Raw genomic sequence first — 12439 nt, forward strand, 5'->3', positions numbered from 1 at the left:
CTCGGAGAGTAAAGAAGCTGCCTGCAATGCAGGAGACCTGGGTTTGACCCCTGGGTCAGGAATATCCCCTGGAGGAGGGCATGGCAACCCACTCCAGTATTCTTGTCTGGCAGAGGAGCCTGGCAGGCTACAGTCCATAGGATCACAAACAGTCAGACATGACTGGGCAACTAACACTTTCACTTTCACACTGTTAGAACAGTGGATGGGCTCCAGAGAGAGCCAGGCCAGATATGGGTCTTTGGTCTGTGTTTATAGCCGGGCAATAGGAATGGGCTTGCTAGTCATTTGCTGATTGCGTGAGGTATATACACATTCCCTACATAGGTTGAGAGAAGAGTAAGACAAATACATTTCCTTAGGTAGGTAGGAGGGTAGGAGGGGACAGGCCATCCCACTCAGGAGGGCTTAAATATTCTGCAACAGTTACAACATGGTGGAAAGGGAGATAAGGGTCTGGCTTTTTCTTTCCTGCATTTGAGACCATTCTCGCTCATCTTGTTTTTTTGTCCTCAGGGCACCACAGTATCTTGTGTTTCATACATAAAAACAGCAAGCTTTGTTTTGCCTCTCCCTCAACCCCCACAACCGGGAACAAATGTTTGCCCCGCTGGAGGCAGTAACATCCTCATCATGCATGGGCTGGGGCTTCCCTGGTGGCTCAGTGGGTCTGGGCAACTAAGCCCGTGCACACTATTGAGCCTGTGCTCTAGAGCCTGCAAGCCACAACTAGGGAAGCCTGTGCACCCTAGAGCCCCTGCTTCACAGCAAGAGAAGCCCGAGCACCACAACTAGAGAATAGACTCCACTCGCCTCAACTAGAGGAAAGCCCGCACAGCAACAAAGACACAGCACAGCCAAAATAAACAAATAAAATTATTATTGTTTTTTTTCAGAAACAAGTGTGATCAAAAGCATGTAGGGTTCCCTGAAACCTGAAAAATAAAGAACGCATGTGCTATAGGAACCAGGGCCAAGATTAAGGTGAGTTACCATCTGTTCAAAATTTAAGGAGGCACTGACTCCCAGAATTGTACAACTGAAGTGTCAGCGTCTGAAAGCAAGAGCTTCCTTAAATTTTGCACCCTGCATGCCTCACTTGCCTCATTCTAGTTCTGGTCCTTATATGAGCATTTCCCATTGGACAATTAATGAAGAGAAAGAAATCTTATTACAGTGGGGTCAGGAGGTCAGAAGGGGGAGCTCTCACAAATGTACCTTTCAACATCAATACAGATTCCCAACAGGAAGAGACTTACCTTGCATCTCCAGCAGGAAGTGATGCTACTTTACTACCACCAGCAGGAGGAAGAGAGATCTTCTCCTTGCCTGGCAACAGCTCAGCCAATGAGAGACGGTCACATCTCAGCCAATGGAAAGCCACTATATTCAACTTCCCAGCTTCCTACAGTGGACATAACGGCCCCTCCCAATTTCCCTTTCTCCTCTATAAGAGAGTTTCCCCTCCTTTTAAAATTTAATTTAATTTATTTATTTTTGGCTGGGTTGGATTTTCGTTGCTGAGTGTGGGTTTTCTCTGGTTGTGGTGAGTGGGGCTGCTCTCTAGCTGCAGTGCTCGGGCTTCTCATTGCAGTGGCTTCTCTTGTTGCAGAGCACAGGCCCTAGTGTGCGTGGGCTTCAGTAGTTGCAACTCGGGGCAGCATGTGGAATCCTCCTGGACTAAGAATCAAACCCATGCTCCCTGCATTGGCAGGTGGATTCTTAATCATTGGACCACCAGGGAAGTCCGAGTTTCCCCTCCTTTGCTTTACGAAGCTTGCATGTGGTTTGCCATAGTCCTAAATTGCAAATCTTTGCTTTTCCCAAGTAAACTTGTTTTGCTGGTAAAATAAGTGATAGTTTTCTTGTTTTAGGTTAACAATCATCACAGAAATTTCTATCAGATTAGAATTTTAGAAAAGTAGAACCAAGAGAGACAGAGGAAAGTAAGTCAGAAAGACAAATGTTTTATATTAATGCATGTATATGGAATCTAGAAAGATGGTACTGATGAACCTATCTGCAGGGCAGCAATGGACACACAGACATAGAGAACAGACTTGTGGGCACAGTGGGGGAAGGAGAGGGTGGGATGAATTGAGAAAATAGCATGGAAACATACTCCATGTGTGTGTGCATGGTAAGTCACTTCAGTCTTGTCCGACTCTTTGTGACCCTGTGGACTGTAGCCACCAGTCTCCTCTGTCCATGAGATTCTCCAGGCAAGAATACTGGAGTGGCTCTGGCATAAATCATAGCAAGATCCTCTTTGACCCACCTCCCAGAGAAATGGAAATAAAAACAAAAATAAACAATTGGGACCTAATTAAACGTAAAAGCTTTTGCACAATGAAGGAAACTGTAAGTAAGGTAAAAAGGCAACCTTCAGAATGGGAGAAAATAGTAGCAAACAAAACAACTGACTAAGAATTAAGCTCCAAAATATACAAGCAGCTCATGCAGCTCAATACCAGGAAGACATACAAGCCAATCAAAAAGTGGGCCAAAGAACTAAATAGACATTTCTCCAAAGAAGACATACACATGGCTAACAAACACATGAAAAGATGCTCAACATCACTCATTATCAGAGAAATGCAAATCAAAACCACCATGAGGTATCATCTCACACAGGTCAGAATGACTGCCATCAAAAAGTCTACAAACAATAAATGCTGGAGAGGGTGTGGAGAAAAGGGAACCCTCTTACACTGTTGATGAGAATGGAAACTGGTACAGCCACTATGGAGAACAGTGTGGGGAGTCCTTAAAAAACTGGAAATAGAACTGCCATACATGCAGAGTATATCATGAGAAATGCTGGGCTGGAGGAAGCACAAGCTGGAACCAAGATTGCTGGGAGAAATATAAATAACCTCGGATATGCAGATGATACCACCCTCATGACAGAAAGTGAAGAAGAACTAAAGAGCCTCTTGATGAAAGTGAAAGAAGAGAATGAAAAAGTTGGCTTAAAGCTCAGCATTCAGAAAACTAAGATCATGGCATTTGGTCCCATCACTTAATAGCAAATAGATGGGGAAACAGTGGTTGACTTTATTTTTCTGGGCTCCAAAATCACTGCAGATGGTGATTGCAGCCATGAAATTAAAAGATGCTTACTCCTTGGAAGGAAAGTTATGACCAACCTAGACAGCATATTAAAAAGCAGAGACATTACTCTGTCAACAAAGGTCCATCTAGTCAAGGCTATGGTTTTTCCAGTGGTCATGTATGGATGTGAGAGTTGGACTATGAAGAAAGCTGAGCGCCAAAGAGTTGATGCTTTTGAACTGTGGTGTTGGAGAAGACTCTTGAGTCTTCTTGAGAGTCCCTTGGACTGCAAGGGTATCCAACCAGTCCATCCTAAAGGAGATCAGTCCTGGCTGTTCATTGGTGGGACTGATGTTGAAGCTGAAACTTCAATACTTTGGCCACCTGATGCGAAGAGCTGACTCATTTGAAAAGACCCTGATGTTGGGAAAAATTGCGGGCAGGAGGAGAAGGGGATGACAGAGGATGAGATGATTGGACGGCATCACCGACTCAATGGACATGGATTTGGGTGGACTCCAGGAGTTGGAGATGGACAGAGAGGCCTGGCATTCTGTGGTTCATGGGGTCACAAAGAGTCGGACATGACTGAGCAACTGAACTAAACTGAATGACCCAGAAATCCCACTGCTGGGCATATACAGTGAGGAAACCAGAATTGAAAGAGACACATGTAGCCCAATGTTCATTGCAGCACTGTTTGCAATAGCCAGGACATGGAAGCAACCTAGGTGTCCATTGGCAGACAAATGGATAAGGAAGTTGTAGTACATATACACAATGGAATACTACTCAGCTATAAAAAAGAATGCATTTGAGTTAGTTCAAATGAGGTGGATGAAACTGGAGACTATTATACAGCATGAAGTAAGTCAGAAAGAGCAACACCAATGCAGTATATTAATGCATATATATGAAATTTAGAAAAATGGTAATGATGATCCTATATGTAAGGTAGCAAAAGAGACAAAGATGTAAAGAAAAAACTTTTGAACTATGCAGGAGAAGGCGAGGGTGGGATGATTTGAGAGAATAGCATTGAAACATGTATATTATCATATGTAAAATAGATTACTGCTGCAAGTCCAATACATGAAGCAGGGCATTCAAAGCCAGTGCTCTGGGGCAACCCAGAAGGATGGGGTGGGAAGGAGGGAGGGAGGAGGGGGTTCAGGATGGGGGACACATATGCACCCCTGGCTGATTCATGTTGATGTATGGCAAAAACCACCACAATATTGCAAAGTTATTTGCAATTAAAATTAATTAATTTAAAAAACTAAAAGCATACTGGAGTGGGTTGCCATGCCCTCTTCCAGGGGATTTTCCAAACCCAGGGATCTCTATGTCTCCTACATTGGCAGGTGGGTTCTTTACCACTAGCACCACCAGGAAGCCCAACATATACATTGCTGCTGCTGCTGCTGCTAAGTCACTTCAGTCATGTCTGACTCTATGCGACCCCATAGACGGCAGCCCACCAGGCTCCCCCATCCCTGGGATTCTCCAGGCAAGAACACTGGAGTGGGTTGCCATTTCCTTCTCCAATGCATGAAAGTGAAAAGTGAAAGTCAAGTCACTCAGTCGTGTCCAACTCTTCACAACCCAATGGACTGCAGCCTACCAGGCTCCTCCGTCCATGGGAGTACTAGAATGGGTTGCTATTTATTGCCTTCTCCTAACATATACATTTGCTATATGTAAAATAGATAGAAAGTGGGAATTTTCTGTGTGACACAGGGAGCTCAACCCACTGCTCTGTGACAACCTAGAGGGATGGGACGGGGAGAGAGACAGGAGGGGGTTCAGGAGAGAGGGGACATTTTTGTATACCTGTGGCTGACTCGATGTATGGCAGAAACCAACACAATATTGTAAAGCAACCATCCTGCAATTTTTAAAAAAGGGAAAAAGAGAGAGAGACTTTGAATTGGAGAAAATCTGTTTGGAAGAGCTGTAGTTTGCTTAGTCCATGAACCTGTCCAGGATGTAGGTGAATTGCTCTCAACTCCAACTGCCCATTAGAATCATCTGATAACTTTTCAAAATCCTGATGCCTTGGACCTAACCTGAGGCCAATTAAGTCCAAATCTTTAGAAATAGGGCTTCTCAAGCTTCCAGATTATTCCAGTGTGCAACCTGGCCTGAGAGTCTCTGCTGTGAGTGCAGAAAAATTCAAGTTCCAGTCAGTGAACCTGGGGGGTGGAGACTGGGTGGATATCCTGCTGCTTCTTTAAGCAGAAAAAATAGGAAAGGAGCTTTAATTGCACTGTAGAAACAAGGGATTAAGTGGATAAAGGAAGGTTTGGAGTGTGAACAATGCAGAGTGGTGGCATGTCTAGGGATTTTGTCATGAGTGGTGCATGGTTTGGACTTTGTTTAGGATGTTAACACTCTCTGGGAGGCCTGACTGGACACTGTAACTGAACACCATTGAGATGATAATTAACCGAGAGGCTCCCAGATGCAGTGAAGAATGTGGCCTTGAGGTTAATTTATTAACTTCCTTCCTGACATTTTTTCAGCAGCTTCTGGGGCCAATGCCAAAGAGATGTTTGGAAAGGGCTCTTGTTAAATTCAGTGGTCATTTTCCATTGGTCCCAGATGAATAGCTGAGAGAAATTTTCATGGCTGGAGTCATGAGCATTATCTCCTCTGATAAGTGGCCGAAGAAACACCGGTCTTAAGTTGTCCACAGTCTGGTTGGCAAACTGCGTTTAAAAGAGAACAAACTGTGGAGGGGATATTTGAACTCTAAGTTCCACCCACCCTCATCTTCATCCCAGACCCACTTCAAACACACACACACACACACACACACCCCTAAAGAGGATTCGTTTTTATGCATTAAGATCTGGGTAGAGCAAGACCCAGGGTGTTGGGGGTGGTGTGTGTGTGTGTTGTGTGTGTGTGTGTGTGTGTGTGTGTGTGTTAGCATGATGCAGAGAGAGCTGTTTGTCTTTTCTCTTTGGATTCTTATTTACTGATTCCAATATTGGTTCATTTCTCTCTAATCCCAGGTCACTATGGGGTTGCAAACGGTCTGAGAATCAAGAGGGTTCCAGAGTGGTTTGGGGGAAAAGGAAGATTGAAGTAGGTTATTTCGGCTTTACCATTCCAGACAAGGCATGTGTTCAAGACACACGTGCCCACCAGCATACTCAACAAGGGGATGACCCTGGAGTCTGACCAGAGCTATCATCAGGCTTCCCTCGTGGCTCAGCTGGTAAAGAATCTGTCTGCAATGCAGGAGACCTGGATTCGATCCCTGGGTTGGGAAGATCCCCTGGAGAAGGGAACGGCTGCCCACTCCAGTAGTCTAGCCTGGAGAATTCCATGGGGTCGCAAAGAGTCAGACACAACTGAGTGACTTTCACATCATTGTAACAATAACTAATCGCTCTGGCATTTTCCTCTAGGAAGTTGTGAGGTTAATGTAGCACTATAGTCAAGAATTTAGGTGAAGGTTTATTTCTCAGTTTTCTCTTAATTATCTCCCCAGATACAGAAACCACAGATATCAGTGGCCTCATATGCCTTAAGCTTGGAAGGAACTGTTAAGGACATTTACCCCCACGCCTGCTCCCCCTAGATTTCATCCACCCCCATCACCTAACCCAAAACCTTAAATCATCCTAGACTCCTCCCTTTCTATCAGATGCTTTAAGATATCTTGGTTATTACTTCCTAAGTACCTCTCACTTCTCTGCTTTTTTCTGGCATCTCACTTAATGCTATACTACTTTCAGCTCCCATGAGTTCTGTTCTGTACTCACCGAAGTCTGTTTCATTTATTATTTGAAAAGCATTTTTAATTGCACAAAGCATGAATATATTATCATTTTTAAAATATAAACAATATAGATAATCAACAATTCAAGATTTAACCATGGTAACCAGTTGGGAGTGTTTTTCTTTGCATATCTACACAGAAAAAACATTTCTTTTACTACTTTTGTATGATTTTAAAAAAATAATAAATGGTGGCATAAACAGTTTTGCTATTTCCTTTTCCCACTTAATATGTCTTGGAGATTTGCCATGTCAGTATATTCAGAACTACCTTATTTGGGCTGCTACATGGTGTGACAGGCTCCCTCTAAGATGACCTCTGTTTCCTTGTATTCACATTCTCTTATAATCTCCTCTGTGGATATGCCATATTTTATGTAACAGTGCAGCTTATCATATTTTTTTAACAGGGATATGATTCAAATTGATCACTTAAGCTTCTTCCAGAAATACTTTTTAACAGAAATCTGATCGTGTTACTCATCTGCTTCATAATTTCAGCGTGACATAATTAGAAAGTTCTAGGAAGATGACCAACTGGGTGACTATCCCCAGTCCCTCCCCTTTGTGGTCTGTTTTTGGAGCAATATACATACCAAAATAAGAGCTCTGATGGAAACCGCAAGGTATGTGAGGTTAGCACTTGTTCTGAGAGTTCCAGGGGAGGGACAGCATGGGGCTTCCTTCTTGGGCTGAGACAAAGACTTAATGGCTTTCTGAGAAAAGATGTATGGTAGACACTGGCATTCTCTTGGATGTCCTTAGTGGGGATTGCTCCATCTTGCTGACCCCAGGAGACAGAAGTGAAAATATCCAGTTCACCTGACTTAATCTCAGAGTGGTTTAAAAAAAAAAAAAATCTGTCCCTTTCTCAGACTCAGAGGTATGAGAGTCTAGCCACCACCTCCTCCACCCCCAGTGTGGAGGAAAGAACATTTATGAGTTCATTTCCCACCAACACACAAAAAGCAAAGGTATTTTTAAATGATAGAAATCATTTACCAAAAACTGATAGCATGTATAATATAAGCTGAAGTCATTTCTGTCAAAGTTATCGTTCTCAACATTGCTTGGAAGACCTTAACTAATGCAATACATTACTTAGTATTATTAAGTAATCCACACAAAACCTGGGAGAAAAAAAGACAAAAATTACTTTATATTCATATGACATAACTGCATATTCAGGAAATCCAAAAGATTCAGCCAAAGCTATTTGAAATAATGAAACTTTGGGGCACTTCCCTGGTGGCTCAGCGGTAAAGAATCCACCTGCCAATGCAGCAGACGCAGGTTTGATCCCTGATCCGGGAAGATCCCACATGCCTTAGAGAAACTAAGCCCACGTGCCACAACTGCTGTGCCTGTGCCCTCGAGCCCATGCTCTGCAACAAGAGAAGCCACCACAATGAGAAGTCCTCACGCCGAGACTAGAGCATTCCACAATTAGGGGAAAGCCCTGGAAGCAGCAAAGACCCAGCACAGCCAAAAATAAAATTAACCAAAAAAATTAAACTTTGGTACAGTGAATGATAGTAGTTAAGAATACAAAAGTAAATACGGACTTCCTTGGCTGTCCTGTGATTAAGACTCTGCTTCCACTGCAGGGGGCAAGAGTTTGATCCCCGGTCAGGAAACTAAGATCTCACACACCATACGGGTGAGGGCAAATAAATAAATATATGAAATTTTCTTCATGCCAGCAATAAACAGTAAGACATGAAAATCATCTCAACTGTGGTGGATAGAATAACACCCTTCCCCAAAGGTATCCACAAAGTAATCTTCAAAACCTCTGAAAGTGAAAAGTGAAAGTCACTCAGTCGTGGCCAACTCTTTGTGACCCCATGGACTACAGAGTCCATGGAATTCGCCAGGCCAGAATACTAGAGTGGGTAGCTGTTCCCTTCTCCAGGGCATCTTCCCAACCCAGGGATCAAACCCAGGTCTCCCACATTGCAGGCAGATTCTTTACCAGCTGAGCCACAAAAACAGATTCTTTACCAACTGAGCTATGAGGGAAGCCCCAAAACCTGTGAGTATATTGCATTAAATGACAGAAGGAATAATGCAGATGTGATTAAATTAAATTAACATGACTATGAATAAATTGTCCCTAGAAGGTGCATAATCTACATGAAGAGACCTAAATTCTCATTAAAAAGTATAAAAAAGACCTGAATAGCTGAAGAGAAATATTCCATTCCTGAATAGGAAAGCTTGGTATTTTGAAATGTCCATCGTCCACAAACTAACACGTAACTTTAAGAGACTTACAATCAGGACTGTCAATCTTTCACAAACTAATATGTAACTTTGAGTTGAAATCAGAATTTTAGGGGGAAGACAAGGAGAGTGAGTGGTTAAAATTATTTTAAATTTTGAATAAAAAATATAAGAATCTGAGAATAGCCCCCAAAATAAAGAAAAAGCATGGAGTGGTGGGATTTAACTTCAGTTCAGTTCAGTCACTCATTCGTGTCCGACTCTTTGTGAACCCATGAACTGCAGCATGCCAAGCCTCCCTGTCCATCACCAACTCCCGGAGTTCACCCAAACTCATGTGCATCAAGTCAGTGATGCCATCCAGCCATCTCATCCTCTGTCGTCCCCTTCTCCTCCTGCCTCCGATCCCTCCCAGCATCAGGGTCTTTTCCAATGAGTCAACCCTTCGCATGAGGTGGCCAAAGTATTGGAGTTTCAGCCTCAGCATCAGTCCTTCCAATGAACACCCAGGACTGATCTCCTTTATGATAGACTGGTTGGATCTCCTTGCAGTCCAAGGGACTTGCAAGAGTCTTCTCCAACACCACAGTTCAAAAGCATCAATTCTTTGGCACTCAGCTTTCTTCACAGTCCAACTCTCACATACATACATGACCACTGGAAAACCATAGCCTTGACTAGATGGACCTTTGTTGGCAAAGTAATATCTCTGCTTTTTAATATGCTATCTATGTTGGTCGTAACTTTCCTTCCAAGGAGTAAGCGTCTTTTAATTTCATGGCTGCAATCACCATCTGCAGTGATTTTGGAGCCCCCAAAAATAAAGTCAGCCACTGTTTCCACTGTTTCCCCATCTATTTCCCATGAAGTGATGGGACCAGATGCCATGATCTTCGTCTTCTGAATGTTGAGCTTTAAGCCAACTTTCTCACTCTCCTCTTTCACTTTCATCAAGAGGCTTTTGAGTTCCTCTTCACTTTCTGCCATAGGGTGGTGTCATCTGCATATCTGAGGTTATTGATATTTCTCCCAGCAATCTTGATTCCAGCTTGTGCTTCTTCCAGCCCAGCGTTTCTCATGATATACTCTGCATAGAAGTTAAATAAGCAGGGTGAGAGTATACAGCCTTGACATACCCCTTTTCCTATTTGGAACCAGTCTGTTGTTCCATGTCCAGTTCTAACTGTTGCTTCCTGATCTGCATATAGGTTTCTCAAGAGGCAAGTCAGGTGGTCTGGTATTCCCATCTCTTTCAGAATTTTCCACAGTTTATTGTGATCCACACAGTCAAAGGCTTTGGCATAGTCATTAAAGCAGAAATAGATGTTTTTCTGGAGCTCTCTTGCTTTTTCCATGATCCAGCAGATGTTGGCAATTTGATCTCTGATTCCTCTGCCTTCTCGAAAACCAGCTTGAACATCTTGAAGTTCATGGTTCACGTATTGCTGAAGCCTGGCTTGGAGAATTTTGAGCATTACTTTACTAGTGTGTGAGATGAGTGCAATTGTGTGGTAGTTTGAGCATTCTCTGGCATTGCCTTTCTTTGGGATTGGAATGAAAACTGACCTTTTCCAGTCCTGTGGCCACTGCTGAGTTTTCCAAATTTGCTGGCATATTGAGTGCAGCACTTTCACAACATCATCTTTCAGGATTTGAAATAGCTCCATTGGAATTCCATCACCTCCACTAGCTTTGTTCATAGTGATGCTTTCTAAGGCCCACTTGACTTCACATTCCAGGATATCTGGCTCTAGGTGAGTGATCACACCATCGTGATTATCTGCGTCATGAAGATCTTTTTTGTACAGTTCTCCTGTGTATTCTTGCCACCTCTTCTTAATATCTTCTGCTTCTGTTAGGTCCATACCATTTCTGTCCTTTATCGAGCCCATCTTTGCATGAATTGTTCCCTTGGTATCTCTAATTTTCTTGAAGAGATCTCTAGTCTTTCCCATTCTGTTTTTTCCTCTATTTCTTTGCATTGATTGCTGAGGAAGGCTTTCTTATCTCTCCTTGCTATTCTTTGGAACTCTGCATTCAAATGAGAATATCTTTCTTTTTCTCCTTTGCTTTTCGCTTCTCTTCTTTTCACAGCTATTTGTAAGGCCTCCTCAGACAGCCGTTTTGCTTACCAGATACTAAAATTTAACTTACCAGATACTAAAATTTATAAGAAAGTTATTGAAAGCAAAATAGCATCATATGCTATATCAAGAGACAAATAGAGTTTTGATATTGTACTATAGTTATAGAAGATGCTACCCTTGGGAGAGTGGGGTGAAGGATACATGGGACTCTTTGTACCATTTCATAACTTTGTGTTAGTCTCTGAATGTTTCCAAATAAAAAGTTAAAAACAAACAAACAAACAAATGATATTCTGAGGATAAAAGGGAACCTTTGCAAAACATGGATGTGTGTGTGTTAGTCACTCAGTCATGTCTGACTCTTTGCCACCCCATGGACTGCAGCCCACCAGGCTCCTCTCTCCATGGAATTCTCCAGGCGAGAATACTGGAGTGGGTTGCCATTTCCTTCTCCAAAACATATGGATAAAGATGAACAATTACTAATATTCAAACAGCTTTCACCCAATGATAAAAAAAAGATAACTGAATAGAGAAATGAGCAGGCAATTCACATAAGGGAATGTACAAATTGTCAATAAACACAGTAAGATGTTCAATGTCTATAGAAGTCAGGGAAATGCAAATTAAACCATTGCAGCATGTTTTTCACTCATTACATTGACCAAAATTTGCAAGTGGAAGAATGATGATGTCCAGTTCCAGCTGACAGCATTGAGGAATAGGAATTCTACAACCTTTTAGAAAAGTAATCTGGACACATCAATTAAAATTAAAAATACAAACTTCCACTGACCTAGATATCCTGCCTTTGAGAATCTATTTTACTGAAAGTCCCAATATACCCAGGCTCATCTCAAGGATACAGCAATATTTTTGTAGTTGCTGAAAATGAAAAACAACTTGTCAACTGGCAAGAGAATATTTAAATGAATAAATGAGTGAAGCCTCACTCATCTGGAGGGATGTCCATATATTGTTAAGGGAAAAAAACAAGGTACAGAATAATAAGTACAGCCGGCCTTCTGCAGCCTTGCACTCTGCATCGGCAGATTCAACCAACCTCGAATTAAAGATATTTGGGGAAAGAAATTTTCAGAAAGTACCAAAAAGCAAAACTTGAATTTGCTGCCCACAAGCAACTATTTACATAGCATTTACAGTGTATTGGTATTATTAGTAATCTAGAGATGATTTAAAGTATAAAGGAGAATGTGCATAGGTTATATGCAAACACTACACTATTTTATATAAGGGACGAGCATCTTTGGCTTTTGTCA

This window comes from Bubalus kerabau, chromosome 23 (assembly GCF_029407905.1).
Source record: "Bubalus kerabau isolate K-KA32 ecotype Philippines breed swamp buffalo chromosome 23, PCC_UOA_SB_1v2, whole genome shotgun sequence".
NCBI lineage: Eukaryota > Metazoa > Chordata > Mammalia > Artiodactyla > Bovidae > Bubalus > Bubalus kerabau.